We start from the raw sequence: 19,584 nt of genomic DNA on the forward strand, positions 1-19,584 counted from the left end.
GATTCGTCCAGTGTTTCATGTACTTTCCAATGGAAGTTATGTTCTACTGAACGATGAAAGCTGTTGCGGCTTGCGACCTGGCATTGCTTACGCAATCTCAGCCACGAAGGTCGTTACGTGTTGAGGACACGTTTTGTTTCTCCCCACACGAGAGATAAAAGTATCTGAAATGTGGCCCCACATTGATACTATTAATGTGAACTATGACAAGTTGAGTAGACTAAAGGCGCTATTGTTTCAGAAACAGGTCACCTTGACATCCGCAAAAGAGACGTATGCTCTCCAGATTGCGAGATCATCAGCTGAGATACAATCCCTTTTAAATACCGATTTCCCTAAACACTTTGGAGAGCTGGTATCCAGAATATTCAATGCTTCAAGCACAACTGGGATTGTTCATTTCTTTAAGGCTGTCGGGTCTGGTTTCGTGTCCATCTTCCAGACTGTCTTCGGAGTCATCCCATCAGCCATCCATTCTCTCTTTTCCAGTGTGTTTGGTGGCTTTCCAATTATTTTGGCTTTAATTGGTGGACTGCTACTGCTATTTCTTCTGATTCGCGATGGTTGTTTCTTTCCAGCATCACAGAGCAATGGAGCCACTCCCGCCAACCCCACTGTGCCGTGAACGCATGGTTCGGATCTTCGGTACACCTTTGCTGGTGGAACTGGAGTTTGACTGGTCGTTGTCATTCCGGCCTCTACTCTGGTGTGTACAACCGGTCTTCCGCTGCATATGGTGTCTCTTTGAACATCTGCCTATGATCTGTCTTGCTGTTGCACCGACATCTGTGGACCGCGAACTGCTGATGTCCCCGATGAGGGTTCATTCACGGTCATGCCCCTTGAGACTGAGGTTGCTCCGCGAGGCCACCTATGAGCCTTCCGTTATACGATCTAACATGGATGAGGACACTGCAGCGAGTATCGATGCACCGGTGAATGTGGCTCACTTCTGCTCTGTGGATCCGTTTGTCCGTCCAGCAATAGATTTCACTTCAGATGATGTTGATTCATTTTTTAGATCATTGACTGGTGACTTCGATGACATTCTTCAAGATCTTGCGTATAACCCATAATTTGACGAATTTGCCTACCATTTCCCGATTCCAAAATATGCAATTATACTAAACGTTTGCTCTACTTGTCATGGTTGATATTAACATCTCTGTATGTATATTTAGACAAAAAAATTTTAACATATTTTTAACACACAGCAGTTGTTTTATATGAGCATCATTTATTAGCTTGTTTTTGGCTTTCAGAGGTAGCTTTTTTAGCGTTTGGGTTCCTGTACCTTCATCATACCTGTTACGGCAATGGGGAGGGTGTAGTGAATCCTAGTTTGTTTTAACGGGATAACAGGAGTTAGCTTAGCCGTAGGCTTGTAAACTTGTGCCCCCGTCACCTAGTGACTTTTAGCCTACTTAGCTTGCTCTGTCTTAGTCCATTTAATTATTTATTTCCTTTAAAATGGCGGCCTCGTTTATAGTTAGGCCACTTGTTATGAGTTTTATTATCAGTGTCACTGCGCCAAGGTGTCAAGATCAAGCACGGAAGACAAACAAACAGTATGTGTTCACACTTAGGGATTTTCCCTCTCTATACTTTCGAGGGATTGTTGATATTAACTGCCGTCCCAAGCATGCCTGCTATCTATTGTTTCGGAATGCACCTACGTCAGGGGACCTTGTAGATCTGTATAAATACATCACACTTCAGACAGATAATCAGAGGGATTCCGACCAGAGGGCATCGCCACCATCGCTGATATCGATGATGAAGTCGTCTTGACGCTGACCCAGTCTTTGTGTCCCTACGGAGTCTGAGATAGAGACCTCATTCCAACGTAACGAGGGTTGGGGGCTCCTCTCATGGACATGGCTTTGGCAGATTAGGTTTAGCAAACCCAGCTCTCCTTTAGGTAGGAGGTTAGGCCTATTCTCATTAGGGTATTAGGGCATATTCCATCTCATACATACATATATTTCTTTCTTTCATATATTGCAAAAATGGTGGGGGTCTTTATAACCATGACTCTCTTCTTCACAATACTGTTGCTTGGTATATTCATTTTCCTAATCATTGCAGTTCATGCAACTTATCGCAAATGGCAGTTATGTTAAATAAAAACTATTATAACTTCACTGCATCTGTGTTATTGCCTTTGTTTGTATGAGACATAATACATTTGTGAGAAAAGGGTAATTTCCGTTTAACCACGACAACCCTGAGATAGCTTACTTTGAGTCCATGCGTAAGCGACTGCTACAAATCACCTTTTACTATTGTATTTCTGGTGAGGTACTGCTAGTGAGCCGGTAAGGTTTGGACAACAGTTACAACTAGTTGTAGGAAGAGACTTAGTCACCTACAAACGAAAGTACGGTCATCCTGAGACCAGCAGTCTTGCTCAGAGCAAGAGTCCAAACTACGACAATGGCAATCCGATTTGGACTTTTACCATATCTGGTAGACCAACCATCCTGGAAATACATTGGTCCTACATACTGTACATTACGTGGATCCGAGAAGGAGGATTTTATTTAATCTGTATATGCCTCTTGTTTAAAACAAAAAAAGAAAGCACATGTAACGCTAAAGAGTTTTAATGCCAGGGACATACGATCATGTAGGGTGGTGATGATAAAAGGTCTTGACCCTGCAGGCCCTCAGCTTAGCTGCAAGATAATAAAATATTTGACTCTACATGAAAAGGCAATTCAACTTAAATCAGTTTGACTCGCTGAGCAACCTTCAATGGGTGGTCGAAAAACAGACCACTGGATGGTATGTCAAAAAGGTTTTAATTACTACAGCAGGTGAACCGTTGGCATCTTTTTAGTGGAATATTTGGAAAATAATTACAGGTAAACTACAGGTTCAAATGTTTATCACTAGTGGTAATTCTTGTTTATTGGCGAAATGGATTGTGTATGATGAATATTATTCATGAACGATCTAGGTAGATTTAAAGCACTATGGCACTTTATTGATGACTATATTTCATCATCTACCATCAAGTTAATTATGGCTCTTTTATAAACTGTTAATCTCTTGGAACTGTGGTATTTTGATGATATCTCTCTCACTAATGTTACAGGAAAACTTTGGTCCCCGGTAAAACTGTGGTGTTTTATGAAATCTTGTTTTTTATATATCTGTGTATTATGAGAACATTGTTACGGTTCTAATTAATCTAAACAAATATTTTTGTACCTTTGAAGATTTTTGTATTCCATGGCATGCACTCTACAACACCGTACTACACTATGTCCATCCACTCTGTCACTGTACCACACTCAATGATAAATCACTTATCTTCTCTCTACAATACACCACTCCACTATATGACATGGAGCTATCTTCCACTGTACTCTACGATACTCCACTTGACAATGCTCCACTATGACACTATATTTCACCCTACTCAACCTAAAACACCACACCTAAAACAGTCTACGACACCCAATTATTGTTCAACATGCCCATTACACTGTAAAACTCGCTACTCCAGTGTATGATACTTGACTCTTCTATATGAGAAACCATAACACTACATTATACAACACCTTACTACCCTGTGCAATATGCTACTACACTCTTTTGTACTCTATTCCAATCTACAATACTCGAGTCAATTAAAATAGACTTTACAACACTCTCCTCCATGGTACTGCACGATACTCCAGATAACTTTCCACTTGTGACATTTGACTCTAGGATTTGAAACACATTTTTATTACAAACCTTTTTAAAAAAACAGACATTCAATTACACAAAATAACAGTTAAAGCTTAGTTGTAGTTACGAAAATGTATTTTCTTAATACAAACCAAGTTTAAACTACACATACCTTGAGTAGTGCAGTGGCATAGAGTGGGGTTCAGTGGCAGTGTGTTTTATAGTTCAGTGTTGCTGAGTGTAGTCATGCAGTACAGTGACAAAGAGTCTTGCACAGTGTAGTGTTGTACAGGGGAGTATAGTTATTTGTGAGAACACAGTGCATGATAGAGTGGTGAGTTATAGTTAGTGTTGTCTGGTAGCGAGCTGAAGAGTGTGTAATGAATTCCACTAGAAGGTGGTGGAAAAATTGAAAATGAAAGTTATGACTATAACTTTAGAATTATTTACGTTTGTGCAGTTTAAACTTGATTTTTATATGGAAAATATACGTTTTCCTAATTATAACGAAGCTTTAATCTTTGGTTTTTTTCCATTGATATTAATGAAAAATATATATTTCTTCCAGAATACTGTAAAGCACAACCTACCTCCACATCTCTATATTCATGTATCCACTGACTAGAAGCTCATCGTCTGTGAATCAGGTAGGCTATGACTGAGAATAACCCGACAGAGAACTGTTCTTGACCATTAACAAAGCATAAACTAAGATCATGGTGCAACCTAGTTCACTCCAAACCTTTCCAATGTAAATTCCAAGTCATTGTCGTATCACTTGCTATGGTCACATGCTGAAAATGTTATAGCTGACAACAATTAATGCAGATTTTATTACAGATTAAGCATCTGAGCCCTGTATTTTATTAGAGTCAGCTTTGCAAGAGACTTAATATTTGAAAGGCAATAGCGAAGCCCTTCCCATTTATGGAGTTCAGTTCACAAAATTAGAGCCACTCAAGTTGCACAACTGAATCTTAAGGGTTGCCTTGACCCAGACGAGTCTAATGGGAGCCCATTGCTGAACAGATGTTGGAGGAGCCTTAACCTATCCTTCAAGAAAGTACATAGCACATACACTAATTAATCACATTACTTGTACATCAGAAGTTCACCTGAAGGCATCCTGGCAGTAGAGTTGTAGGAAAGATAAAGGGCCAGGGACCTCAAAAGACCACAGATGCACAGTAAGGCAAATGGACCGAATTTAACGGTAGGGATCCTCTTCTGATGGCATAAGCAAATCAGGGTATATTTCCCAAACAGCATGTAAATTGGATGGCAGAGCCCTGAAATTAAGTCAGACTGAAATAGTCATCCCATCTTTACCCTTGAGGTTTTCTTCCTGTCCTGTGTGATCCAGGTTCACAGTAACCTTCACTGAGTAACTACCCATCTCTGTGCCCTTTGCCATGTCACTGCACATCACACTAAACAAACTCATGACAGGTAATCTCACTGAATCTGCATTTTACCAATGACACTTACCTCAATAAATGAAATGGCTCACTCATGCTTAGGCAACAGCAGCATAACTATAGCTGACATTCGCAAGCCTACTCTTACCCAAAAGGGTCGCGCTTCACTCTGTGACTTACATGGTCACTGTGTCTCTTGGTCTAATGGCATTTTCATAATTGCCTGCATCACCTTCAAAGCTCCTATCTTCTTGCTGTATAGTCGTAACATTGAATGAGTGTTGGTTCTTGCTTTTAATGTCAATGAAACTCTGGTTGTATGTACAGTTCTTAGTTACGTAGGTCAACACTGTAGAAGCACAACAAAAGCTTTTTTTTAAAACCCGCCAAACCTGCAATACATCTTACAAGCCACAGCTGCTGCACTGAAGCCAGACTCCTACACGCACTTTCAACCTAGCCCACTACATGACAGTGCACTGAGCGCTCTCACATTTTCCCCTTGACTCCAAAACACACTATTAAACTGTGTACTCTACTGTGCTTCTGCTAGATCAAATCCTGTTGCTTCTCACAACCACTGCTTCAGCTGCCCTTTTTGAAACATAGACCGACAGCACCCCACTGAATAACAGTTCTCACCTCAATGACTGTAATAAAATCTTAGATTTCCTCTTCACTAAAGCTAAGCAAATCCCATTATTTTCTACAATTTTTATGGTGAGAAAGACTTACATTAAGTTGATAACAGTACAGAGTGTTCAAGCATGTTTTACAATATTGTGGGATATTTGTGTTTTTCCGGATTAGCAGACCGTTCCTCCAGAATTTATGATGTCAAAGGATCATCCATCTCAACTGCTTTCCACATTATGCTTCAAGCATGCTGTCGGGAAACACTTTGTCCTATACAATTGAAGAGAAAAAAAAAAAACATGATTCCGTGTTTAGTTCAGTCCCTACCCATTTGTGGTTCTTTAACATGACCAATACTAACACATAGATACTGCCTAGTTTAATGGTGAGACAGCCTTTTATTTGGGTTGATTACTGTCTCCCAGGCACCTTCAGCATTTCTTCCTAGATAAAGTGTTTCCCAAAGAATCTCTTACGAGTTAAAGCCATGGCGAGGTGTTCAGTAACTGAGGGTAACTGAACTTGATTGCAGTTTTAGATCAAATTAATTTCAAAGTTTCCTTCTAGATAGACAATGTAATGACAATTCATCAGATACGACGTACTGAGCACTTTTTATATGCTTCTGTGTGGTCGTAGCTTAAAAGATAGCATCTCTCCCACTGTGGGCACTTCTTAATGTAGATTCTGGAGATATTCATGCAATGATCAGCTATTTACATGGTAAAATGATTTTAAGAAAACAATACATTTAATTGTTACAAAATACTTTCAGGCCTGATCTGTGATGGCCCTCTTGCAGTTACAATTTTTAAGAAAAATTAATGTGATTAATTGCTGCATGATTTACTTTTTATTATGCTGTTCCAGTTTGCGTCACAAAACAAAATTACACATACACTTGTCAATGTTCCAAATGCATATGTTTATTATCATTGGCAGTGCAGAAAACACCTGGAATAGTAGAATATTACAGAACTAACCTTGAGATCACCTATAATCGAAAGACGCACACATGGTATAGGTACTTATGTTACCTACTGGGGTCCACAATTATTTCAAACTTTTGTTACTGGTACACCTTTTGTTTATTGCTTTAGCTTCAACCATAACTGGCTAGGTCAAAGCCCTTTTAGGAATATTTGGGTCCATTTCATTTACTTAATTGTTCTGCAAGTCACAGTCCAAGAATTGTGCATCTCTGGTCGTTTTCAGCACAACATACCATCATATTTTGAACAGGATTCTCTGGAGTGTCATCATTAGTTGTCCTTTTCTTCAAAGGTTTTCACACAATCTTCATAAAATTCCAGTGTGGTAAATGAGGAACTGAAATAGCTATTCAAATGCTGAGCATTTCTTGGAGAGATTTCTTGCACTTAAAGGCGACCACTACAGGTATTTCAAGGAGTGAATATTCTGGATTATCAAACTAGTGTTTTAGGACTTGACTCGCCTCATGTAACCAGAGAACGTGCCGGCTGATTCCTCAAAGTGAAATGTCTTTCAATTGTTAATTCCAGTGGCATTTCCAAAGACAAAAAGGTGTTTATTTCAACTTGAATGCTCTGTAAAACAATTAAAATGTTGGTTCTTTTGTCGAGACCTATAGCCAATCTTCGTCTTTGTCCACCCAGAAACTTACATCTTCCTCTTCCCCGCCCACTGCCAGTAACCCGGACATTGACTTTGTAACTTTTTGCATTGAGGTACATAGAAAGCAAAGCCCTGGTAATGATTTCCTTCCGGGTTTTGTCAAATAGTTGAAATACAGGTTATGTGATGGAGTTAAGTGGAAGTGACCTCTCTACCTCATATGAACTGCAAGTACAATCTGATTCCACATGGCCCTAAAGTAAATAAACTGGGAAAGGTATAGTGGTAAGTGACAACTCATGTAACCCTATATGTCATTTGTTGTGCTGCCTTGAGTGTCTGGCGTCTTATCACTGAAGGGTTTTAAACAAAAAGGTGATGTAACTGCACATTAGGTCAAATTCTGTGTTCTTTGTCGTTTTCTTCTATTCAGTGTTTTATAAGGGCTAAATTGTTTAGTGATGCTGGGCGACAACAATCCTGTTCAATTTTTATTCATCTTTAATTACACCCTCCTGGCGTTATTTATCCCTGTTGAACCGTCCGGTGCAATTTTCTCTAATTAAATTTGCTAGACAAATTCTTCATGCCTTAATCTTATAGACAGCCCGTTTTATTCCTGAAATGGCACATCTTGTTCCCTAATTAATAGAACAGGAAAACAGATAATTATGGAGCCCTGGGCAGGCACATTCTTTTTCCCTGTCTGAGTTTGCACTTTATTGGGCTTTTCCGTTTGAGATCACTGTGTTTATTGGTAAGCAGTGAGATGTCGTTTTTAGGGTATGGATGTATTTCTCTCTGATTTTGACATTCAAGACCAGAATTTTTCAACAAAAAATTTACAGTAATCCACTAAGGATATATTATTAAATCTTCACTTCAACATAATGTCCAATTTCGATTGTAATTTTACACTATTTCCATTTTGGAAGTGTTAAGCTTATGTGCCACCACTGTATTGTGGCTTTGCGGGCTGGCATTAGAAGACTTTCAGGGTGTGTGACACTTACAGAGAACATGATCAGCAAACATTAACAGCTACTTGCCTTTCCATATGCCTGTAGTTAGTCACATGATTGTTTTATCATGAAGCCTAAAATGCCAGCGCGAAGTCTAAATTCAGAGTTAGTTAGTAGCCTTAAAGCATTCCACTTTTTTGACTTCTAATGGTGTGGTTCAATATCTCACCCATCCGTATCATTAATGTTGAGTTATTTTTCATTGTGCCATTGCAATGTTTCACAGAGTCGTTTTCCATGCTGCACAAGTACCATAAATATCCACTTAACGCAGCAGAAAGATTTTTCAGCATCAAGCTCCATTACCTAAGGTGCTGTCCAGTCCTCTGATTTTGGTGATGAATGGTTGTTTTCTATTCCTCCTTACTGCAGTTTAGAAAATATCCTCTAGCAGCCACCAATATATTTTGGGAAGCTGCTAAAGACTATGGAATGGGCCAAAAGTTGGATCTCCAAACTAGACAACAAAACAGTACACAAAAGGAGCCATCTAGTGAGGAAGATTGTTGGCTAGAGATAATCAAAATAAATCATGAGCAGAAAGTTGGAGGAACATAATGGGATTCAATAAATTGATTTCAAAGAGCCAGCTCTCAAGACTGATGTGGTACCTACTCCTAATAGACTGAATAATCTAAACAAAGGCATATCTTTTGGATGGGATGTGGTGTCAGAGGAGACCCCTTTGACATCTTATGGAATTGCTCCTGGATAACAGTTTTCTTAAAAGGGCTGTTCAGCAGTTACAGAGATAGTGGGTTTTCCATGCTAGCAAGTCTCAGTGTAGAAATTATCAGACTCGAGCCAAAGAAGTGGGAAAAGGGTCATGGTCATTCATTTTGCAACTCCTGGTTACCACAAAATGATAACACCACCATGTGGAAACAAACAAGCTCTTTAACACCAACTGTGTTTTGTGTTATGTGACAGCACGGCAAGGGAATGATTATCTAGACACCTTCTTGAAGAAAGGGGAAGACTTATTGGCAGTCTGGCAACCTCTGTGGGACTACACAGGTAGGTGGTGCAGGAACGTTACATGTGCCCCAAGGTTGAGAGCTTCAGAACTGTTCATCTGAAGTTGGATGAAGAGCCCCACGGAGGTAGTGACCATGGCCTCTGAACTATAAATAGGCCAATGTAATGAAAGAATTCTACCATCCTAAATGAAAGATGGAACACTGATTGGAATTTATCCACAGGCCAGAAAGGGAGTCTATGCAGAATTTCCACTGACACATATAAGGAAATTAACAGAATCAGATTAATAGCATGCTCTTTCAGAGAGCTGTATGTTTGTTAACTTAAATACTTAGTGTTTAAAAAAAAAAAAAAAACTCTTTAAACCTCAGAAACGTGCTTGAGGGAAGAGTCATTTTTTTCTGTTATTTTAGTGTAGACGCCTCAAATTTCCATTGCCAATTCTCTGGAATGCTTATTCATTATCTTGTCAAGGGATCATCTGACATAATATGTATGTAGTTGCACCTGTATTGTAGCATCTCACAAAACGTTGTAAAAAATGTAAAATTTGTATGGGTTCTCCAATATTTTTAAGAATGATGGGTTCCTCCACTTTGAAGATTTTGTTAGCTATTTATTTTTAGTTAATCTGGGTAGTCATAATCATACTTGCCCTCTTCTAGGTTTGTAAAAATTCTGTTTCACTTGGCTTATAATTCAATTGATAGGCTTAGCATCTATTTCCTGCAGTCTCACAATCCATCTAGCTGTTCTCTAGACTCGTCACTTTTAAACCAGTTGTCATGATATTATAGCCCCCATATGTTTCAATGTGCTGCCTTTTCTCTCTTTTTGTGTTTTAGTTTTCTGCAGCCTTTTATATTAACCATCACTCTAGAATTGCCTTTGCTGTATCTCAAATATAGGTGAACACATTCATCTTGCAGGCTGGCTAAATCTCTTACACATTGTATGGGTCTGGTCCTTATTAAACTGCTATTGCATCTCCAGTTTTTCCCTCTGGACACTTATACCTTGAAAACATACCACACTGGACATGGTCCCATAATACTACCTGCCTAGCTCTCAGTATTCTATTTGTCTGAACATCACATCTAAACAGCCATAGACACTACTTGCCGGTGAAAGTTATGTGTAATACCAGGTTTCCTGGTTACCTGTGTTGCTTCCGTCAATGTCCATTTAGATTACTGTGCTCATTCACTCTCAAGATAAGATTTTGGAGGCTTGCCTATTGGGAACTGGGTGCATTAAACTCATTGCGCACAGCTGTACTTAGACTGATAGGAAGACACATCTGTCTTTTACATTTACAAACAAAACGAATTTTCTTTGAGTAGTGTCCAAAAGGCAAGTGTTCTGATACTTGTCCTCCCCTTAAGCCAGTTTCACAACCTCTTAATTTCTTGGACACCTCTCACATCCAATGTATCTCGTGTACAAATACAAGGGCAATATTAACTTGCATAAGGGCTTTCAGGATCCCAGCACTCTTAGTTTATTGTTCATCCCAATTACACTTGTGGTTATGAAGATTCTCGCCACACTCCTCACCACCATCCACTTAAACTAGTGTTTCTAGATAGATCCTCTCGATACTTTATCTTGTTTGTCTGCGCTGAGCTTCCCCCAAAGGTGTGATTTGTGCTGACCATTACCCTGCTTTGCTTCCTATTCAACACACATACGATTTATCATGGTGTTTGTATAAAAATGGCATTGAACAAAAATTAAAAGCTTGAACGCATTAAACATTTTTCTAGCTTTCATTATCAGATTATCATTATTTCATCTTATGACAAATATTTCGGCTTAGATGTCGCTCTCTGTAGGTATTCTCCCTGCAAACTGGGTGGACATGTTACTTGAACAGGCCTGCCCACAGGAATTAGGTTTAAATGTGGCTTCAGTATTATAAACCAGTGCCTTGATAAAGGTATGGTGTGCACAAAAAAAAAAAAAAAAAAAAATCTCAAGGAACTAACACTTATGTGGGTGAACTCCTTTGACATATGAGTACCAACATGTGGTCACCTAGCACAGAACTTCAGTAAGTCAAGCCACTGACCGATTCCTGCCATGCATAGTTTCCTTAAAAACATTAACTTGCCTTTTCCCAACATTATAGAGATAACCTCCCTTCAGCGCTTATCTTCCTGTATCATCAGTTGGGTTTTCTGCTATGACACTGCTTTTGGCAAGCATTGTGGCAAGCCTACCCGCACAGGTAGTTGTGCCATGACTACCTGTCCTTAAAGACCTAAACGATCTGGTCACTTTGGCTTAGATATTTCCTCTATTTTGCTCAGGGCTTAGGCCTCTGTGTCATTATTTGATTTATTTACCCAATCTCTGGACCCAATCCCATTGCCATGATGAAATTATTTCTGAATATTTCTGAGCTTCTCCGAGGGCTCTGATCAGCCCAGTTTCTCATAGGAGCAAAGGGCTTTCAGCATGCACATATCCTTTTCTTTACCAATCAAGTCGCAGCTATGTCAGGAATGAAGTACAGTGCTTTTGACCCTCAAGCAGCTGAAATGCGTATAGACATCGCAGAGACAGAAGTTTGTCTGTATTTTTTACTGCTTAATTCCTTATCCAGGCATATACAAGTTTTTGATGAAGTCAATGCATTAAGATAGGATTTACCCAAGCAAGTCATTCTTCCTTAGGTAAAAGACCAAGTGCCAGTTACACGTGTATCTGTGTGTCTTCGAGGAGGCCGATTTTTCTAAAACTCTTTCCATGGGTAAACTAGTTTTCAGCTTTTCTCCCAAATATAAGGTATTGTGTTACTTTGCATCCTATTATTCATTGATATTTGTTTCAATTGGTAGCCTCTACACCTCTTGAGCCACCACGGAGGTCCTAATCTTTTAATGCTTGCTAGCATGCAGCACTTGTGTCTTCTCTCCAGATTGATACCTCTGTCCTGTCACAGTCCATGTATCACCCCATGTCATGGTCTGTGTGTAGCGTTCATTACAGAGGGTGAAGACCTCTAAATGAACCGCTCCAAGTTTACACACAGCTGTGTTCAGAGTCACAGCCTTTTGTTGATGTTCCAGTCTTTATTGGCTCAAAGAGTTTAAGCACTGTTTCCAGCTATTTCCAAGGGCACCAGACAAAGATTCTGTTGAAATTCACTGTTATTTCCACAGCTGTCACATACACACTTGGCCTAGAAAGGACATCTAGGTGCATTAATGCCTTTGGCACACACACACACACAAAAAAACACCAAGTGATTACAATGTCAATATGCAGACTAAATTAACAATACAGCGGCAAACCTAAAATATTTTGTCAAGAATATAGCAAGTGAACTGTGACAGACTTCTAGCAAACTTAAAAATAATAAAAACTGGTGTCTCTGAGACGGTTGATACATTAAATAAGATATACTTTCTCAAACCAAGGTTTCTTTAATCTAAATAATAGTCAACAATTGCTCCAACTGCAGAGGCTATGTTCATCTGCCATGCTTAAGGATCCTTTCTCTTTTTGTCCTGCCTTTTTGCTACTGAATTAAAAATCATACTGCCCAGACAAACCAAACCTACGACTGTTTCAACGGTGCTGCTGAGTGGGCTGTTTCTCTCAACCTTTTACAAAGTACTCACACTCAGTACTCAAAGCATCTCACTGCATGAGGGCTTAGTGGCCAACCCGATGAAACAAGCAATTACGATTGTCTCAAGTAAGAAACCAAGAAAATGTAAGGAAGCAACAAAAAATCTTGCCATTCATTTCTTATTAGAATTTGGAATATTTATTTATGAACCATGCTTGAGCCAATACACGTTTAGCTAAACTGCAAAAATAGGGAGTCATGTACCTTAAGGTTCAATGATGACTGCAGAGGTCAGTTTGTAAATTTACAAAATGCCAACAATAAAACCGTTATTAACTAAAATACATAGATTAATTGTATTAAGCAACTAACAAGGCTGTCATATTTCATAACCAACAAAATGTGGGGGATCCGCCTTAAGCAGGAAACAAATAAACAAATATTGGCAAAACCAGTTAGTCACGTCTTGGGATCTACTGGCTTTGCTGGGTGGTGGGGGGGGTAAGGTTTTCACAACTGCTTCATAAGAAACTGAATAAGGCGGACTTGGGACAACTGCTTGAAATTCTCTCTCCATATCTGTTTAAAACCCATCTAGGATCGTAGATGCAGATACATTAATGATTGCAATGGGCCCGACAATGAATTTAAGAAGCCTCAGTTCCAATTGCCCTCAGGCATTTTTTCGTATACTTATCCAAGTCAGATAAGCAAAAAATATATATATATATTTTGCAAAAGTGTGCTTTTTTTTAACAGGGATGAAAGGAGGGCTTTGGTGGAAATTCCTTTAAATTTCTCTGTGGAAAGTAAGCAAAATGCACTCAAAAAATTACAAAGTTATGCAGCAATGTACCAAATGTCAGTCTGCCACTATGCGCTATTTTTTTCATTAAATGGACAATATCTTTTTGCGAAGACGCATTTCGCACTTACAAAAAAAACGAAAGCGATATGCCCACGAAGTCGCGTTTGCGTTGTTCTCGCGCTCCTGAGATATATATTTTTTTTTACCCGAAAGAAATATCGGGCATTTCGTGTAACAAGTGTAATGCGTGAAATTACGAAGAAGTAAACAACATTTAGCCTAGGCCTTCCAATGCTATTTCACTACACCCCACCCTCCCTTCAAATGTTCTTCTTTCTCGCGAGAGCCTTTAATCAACCCTTACTGTATTTGTATTGGCCTCTGCCGCCCCCCCCCCTCAAAAAAAGTTGGTCCCAATGCCTATGTCAATCAAGTTCAACACTTTCAGCCAAATCTGGCATTTATCAGCGCTTGCAAGTTTGTTGAAATAGATCATTAAGTGCATCTTTCCTTCAATTGTATTACCAATATAATGAATTATTCCATTCTACTTTAAAGACAACTCATATTGACATTAAAAAAAAAAAAAAAACACTGGAGAGGCAAACCATGCATGAACCTGGAGAATTTCTGAGCGCTGTTCGTTTCCCTAAGCATGCTGTTTTCTGGGACTCTCATTTAGCACTGTAAACTACGGTCTCAGATGCCAGTATACAAAGGGATGAAAAGCCAGAACCGGGGAAATGTGTCACACAGGACATGAGCCTTACTTGCCAGATATGCCCGAGTTTCTCCAGTGCGCGCCCGTATTAAAAGCTCGCCCTTAAGGGCTTACTCAATTTGCTTGGAACCTACGTCACACACCGCGGCGCCTGAGCTCTGCTGATGCCCCGATACCGCCCCACCCTCTTGCTTTGGAAGGTAGTGTATTCCCTTCCTCCCTCAGGGGACCCGCTCTCCTCCGCCCTCCCAAGGGACTGATTCGCAGCTCAGCGGTCAGTCTCTACAGGCACTTGCATCAATAAAGATCCCCAATCCAACTTATTTGCTCCCTCACCGGCCACTTTTAGCACCCCAGGTGCCCATCGTTAACCATACTTCCGGTCTTGATCTGCTCACTTCCGGTTTCTGTGCCGCCACGGCGGGGATTTTGCCATGACCGCTTTCCAGCTCCAGGTACTAAGCTGAAGACGAATCGGGCGCGGCTCCGCCAACCGAAACAGCCTGTCTTCATTTCACGAGCCGATTCCACCAATTGGAACAATCGTCACGTTGACCTCAGATCATTTTGACGAATAACAGATCGCCGTGCATCGGAAAAACCGGTCATACACCAATTAGACAGGGTCATGTGCTGAAGGGGGCGGGTCGATGCCAGCCTGAGAAGGCGCCGTTTCGTGTGAGAGACGTCCCTCTTCAAATAGGTCTTTTTACCCGCTTTCGAAGACCAGTGTAGCGAGCACCGTGTTCGAACGTTTCAAGTAGTCATGTTTACCACTGTATCAGTAGCGCAACAAAGATCCTCGCAGCGCACGGGGCCCCGGGCTCCAGGGGTCACCTCAGCATAGAACACTGGACTGGGACTTCCTCCAGAGCAGTGGTTCCCAACCTTTTGATTTCTGTGGACCCCCACTTTAACATTAATGGAACCCAGGGACTCCCACTGAATCATCATGGGAATCCAGGGACCCCCGCCTGAGTCATTACTGGAAGCTGGGGACCTAATTTGTCAATATTTGTTAATATTTTTTAATTTTCTAGCCTCTTGCGGCCCGTGAGAAGGCTTCGCGGACCCCCAGGGGTCCCTGGACCACAGGTTGGGAACCACTGCTCCAGAGTGATCCTGGTGAGGGGTTCCCTCCATGTACTGTGCAGGAGGGGTTTAAGCTTCTTTACGCCACTGCACAGAATGCTTATTAATGCAGCTCCGACTTAAGGCTTCATTTAAAGTTTAAACAGGGATGCCTGTTTTTCAGGCTTGGCTCCACGTCGTTGTTGTCTGCAAAACTTTGTGTTTTCTACACACATAGGACTTTTTGTCAACGGTTGTAACACGAGCCGCTAGTTTACGTACGAGAAGTACGTTACCACTAAATCCCTCGACCCAATCAATGTTAATTAGCATTATAGCCAGTCAGAAGACAGACAGGTAATCAAACGAGAATGCTTTAACTAACCCATCCACCCTCAGCTGGATGTTTTAAGAACCCTGGTAGTACTTCCAGTTTTGTTTCATGGAATGAGGACCTGGATTAAGGGTTAGCCGGATTACAATCTCCAACCTATAACAGTTCTTCTCCCGGTTTTAGGGCGAACTCTAGTACCATCATGGGCACATCATGGAGTGGGCGTATGGTTATGATCCCTAAGTGTTTTAAGTAAGCCTAATGGTTTATATGTGTCCTGTTAGGCAAATACGCTACCAACGTCAATTCACCGAAATGCTAGAGCTAGCGGAAGTGACATTACACGCCCTTTCACCTCCACTTTCTCCCTCCCACCCCACATACATACAAATTGAATTCTTTTAAAACAGATTGATAACATGAGAAACATACATTTAAACACCATGACCAATTTAACCACAGAATCAAACTGGATGAAATTTCAAGGCTTTATTACAACCACAAAGCTAATGTAACATACATGGTGCATAAAACTAGGTTATAAACATACATGAAAATCATAGGCTGACCAAAACTTCTAAAAGAGATTAAGCATACTTAACACCAATACTATTAAGCACTACAAAAGAATAACACAAATTAACAAGACTATAATATGCCCAATAAAATCAGATTTCAAAGCAGATGATGATGACATCATTAAATCATCAAAATTCAGTTCATATCAATAAGTTTCAGGGCTGGGCCATCCTTATCTCTAACACAAATTTGGAAGTGCGGGAAGAGGCTAACATATGCAGATAAAAGAAAAGACAAAAGTAATTTTGAAAAATCATTTAACACTGGTGTAATCATCCAAGCTGAAAAAGAAGCAAGAAACCACATTATAGATTATACCTCTGCTCATGGGACAGCAACAGGAAAGATGCGTCAAAAAGATTGTTCATAGCGTCTCAGCATCTGTAGACAGCAGTATCAGGGCAGTGCAGAACTTGAGCTTCACGTAGGGCAGGTTAGCAGTTCAGAATGTATTCGTCATATTAGTATGGGCAGCATAAGCAAGTGGGGTAATGAGAAAGAATGACCTTAATTTTTCAAAAGGCATCTAAAGGTCATAGGGATTAAGGAGAAGAAAGAGTAGCATTACACCAAGGGTTATCAGTAAGCCACAACTCTACTCGACTGCCTAAAATCTTCAAAAGTCTCTCCCTAACCAGAAATGTCCAAGAGTTTCTAATTGGTCTTCAGGTGGACTCATCTTTCACATGTTAACCAATATCCAATTAGAACTTTAGACACACATCAGGTTTGCAACTATTCCGGATTTGCTCAGGGAAGATGCAAAGTCATCTTGATGAATTTATACAGATCTGCCAAAATATTACAACTATTAGTTTTGTCGGGGGAACATTGGCGGGCGGCCTCCGCCGCCCGCCAATGTTAGAATCACCCCCATAGTAATTACTAGTGTGTTAAATATCTCATCCTTCATTACATTTTCAGAAGGTAAAACGGGTCAGAAATTAACAGGGGACAAAAATAGAGTATTCACCCCAGCATGCAAATGTTGGTGTGTTGAGCATTAAATAATCCTTATCTTATTCTCCAAAAACTCTGGACAGGTGCTATTTATCACACCCAATAAATACCTAACCTCACAGTGTCAGATATTGTCAGGTGCAATGAATAGCAACTACATCTCAATACAGTCTGAAGCGGGGCCAATGTTTTTTTTTTTTTTTTTAGCTGAGCTCAGTGTTTAACTATTAAGTAATAAGGAAGCCAGAAAAAAAGTACAGAGGCGTAGCTCTTAACTCAACCTCATTTGCATGTCCCAGTGAGTTAACACTCTTCCCCAACGTTAACTGTAAAATACAGTTCACAATACTGCATCTCAGCGTGGCTAACTCATGCTTCCGTTCTTTCAAGGGTGGTTAAATGGGCACCATTAAAATGGGTATTAAGAGCATACGCTATTCACTGCACTTAAAAACGTCAGGAGTGCTGCATGAAGCAGTATTGTTATATTCCTTTTTCTCCTTATTATATCCTTCTCGTGTTACCTGTTTACACTCTGTCTACATTCAACTTCCCCCTTTGCTTTCTTTTTCCTGCAAGAAGGTTCCCATAGCTTCTGTGCATAGAATATTGGGGACTGGGGGTTCAAAGTTTAGAGGTTTGTAACTCACAAGAGAGAATTCTGCTTAATGAGATGTCAATGCTGTGAGATGCTTGTTCACTGTTAAAAATTAAACCACGTTATCTGAAGCACTATATAAAAACAAATTGTTTTTTTCAGTGCTAAAATAAGATAACAATGAGTAGGCAGTGCTGAGGGGCCAGACTGGGAATAGTGCGATAATCATCTTGACCAAAGGAGAGGATTACCCAAACTTTTCATTTTAAAATCTGGTTAAACTTCTCTAGTCGAGCCCAAACATGATAAGAAAGCAATTGCTTCTTTCCTAGCTCTTTGAATCACATTTGAAATATGTGCACACATTTACTTTTGAAATTACTTATCTTCCATGCATTTAGGATGTTATTTAGGTAATAACATTAAAAGTGCATCTTTACTTTGTCCAAAGTTCTTATTTATTTTATGCCTTATTTACATGCAAAATTGTGTAATTAAGACTGTTTAGCACACAGTATGTTTATTTCATGCTTGCCTTTACCCCTTTCAGTTAGTTCAGAATATTTGTTTTGGAAAGTGTGAGACTAATGGGATAGTCTGAGTTCTCCTTTTAGAAATATGATCAACTTACAGCTGAATGTCTGTCTGCTCTCTTCAGCATCCTTCTTCCCGTTGGACAATGAGCTTTGCAAGGCGATGGACACTTCTGTCCACTAGGCAGTAGCCTTGGCTCCCGAGCCCCTTTGGGCATGAGCTGTCTCAGAGTTACAAGGTTACCACTTTGTAATGGCCAGGCAGACTTACACCGCAAAAAAACAAGCTAAAAGCATGAACAAAGGGTCGATTTAGATGCCTTAAAAGGATATTTTTATCTCGTACCAGTCCTGCCCCCCAGCTTTTGGATGCAGATACTCTAGCTTACTCTCCCTCCACCCCTGAATCCTTAGCAAACAGTGATGTAAAAGGGGGCTCAGATGGGTGTGCCGGTCCTTACAGACCTTGATGCCCATCAATGTACAGCTAACCACAGACCTCTGCTGATACCCAGCCCTTAACAGCAGGGTTTATTGTAGACATGCTAGATTCTGAGGATCTCCTTCACTGTCACTCCTCTGAGTGGTCCCCAGGTGAGAAGGTGGCCACTTACCTGGTGGGCCTGTTACATAAACCACTAGAAAGAAGAAGTTTGTGCCCGTCTTAGGGCAGAATGCCCCTGCTCCTCCTTGAAGGGCAAGGTAATTGGGACCCCTGGGATTGGCACCAAAAATAGCTACTTTCTTAAGGCACGTATGTCCGGGACCCTAACAAAAGGCATTAGCCGCTCGTGGAGGTCCTGCCAGGATAAGTAGTTAGATATTACAGATCCACTCACAAAGATTTTAGGCATGGCGGAGGAAGCCAAACAATCTAGTTCCCTCATATTCCCCGAGATTCCCTCAGGGTGGGCCTAACAAGCATTAATTTTTCTGGCAATGGTAAAAGTGCTCTGTCCACTGATAGGTGACATTCGCTAATTAAAGTGGACCCAAAGCTGGAAGACTTGGTGCCTCTGAGGCGAGGGGTGATTGAGCAAGGTGGCCTGTCAGGCGTGCTCTTTAT

At 40.4% G+C, this 19,584-nt stretch overlaps 1 protein-coding gene across 5 annotated transcripts in view; it reads right to left on the reverse strand.

Annotated features, from left to right (window-relative positions):
- PRR14 (proline rich 14) overlaps positions 1-14,959 on the reverse strand; it is a 419,901-nt gene extending 404,942 nt beyond the window's left edge. Inside the window, exons 1-2 of one of the 5 annotated variants that reach the window (XM_069244393.1) lie at positions 14,780-14,957; positions 5,835-6,005 (exon numbers count right to left, since the gene is read on the reverse strand). The gene's annotated coding sequence lies outside the window, so the exon portion shown is untranslated. Of the gene's footprint in view, positions 1-4,796; positions 4,875-5,834; positions 6,006-14,492; positions 14,692-14,779 lie in introns of those variants that run through there. The other 4 variants (XM_069244394.1, XM_069244395.1, XM_069244396.1 and 1 more) reach the window with 4 other exon arrangements.
- Between the last annotated feature and the right edge of the window lie 4,625 nt (positions 14,960-19,584).

This window comes from Pleurodeles waltl, chromosome 7 (assembly GCF_031143425.1).
Source record: "Pleurodeles waltl isolate 20211129_DDA chromosome 7, aPleWal1.hap1.20221129, whole genome shotgun sequence".
NCBI lineage: Eukaryota > Metazoa > Chordata > Amphibia > Caudata > Salamandridae > Pleurodeles > Pleurodeles waltl.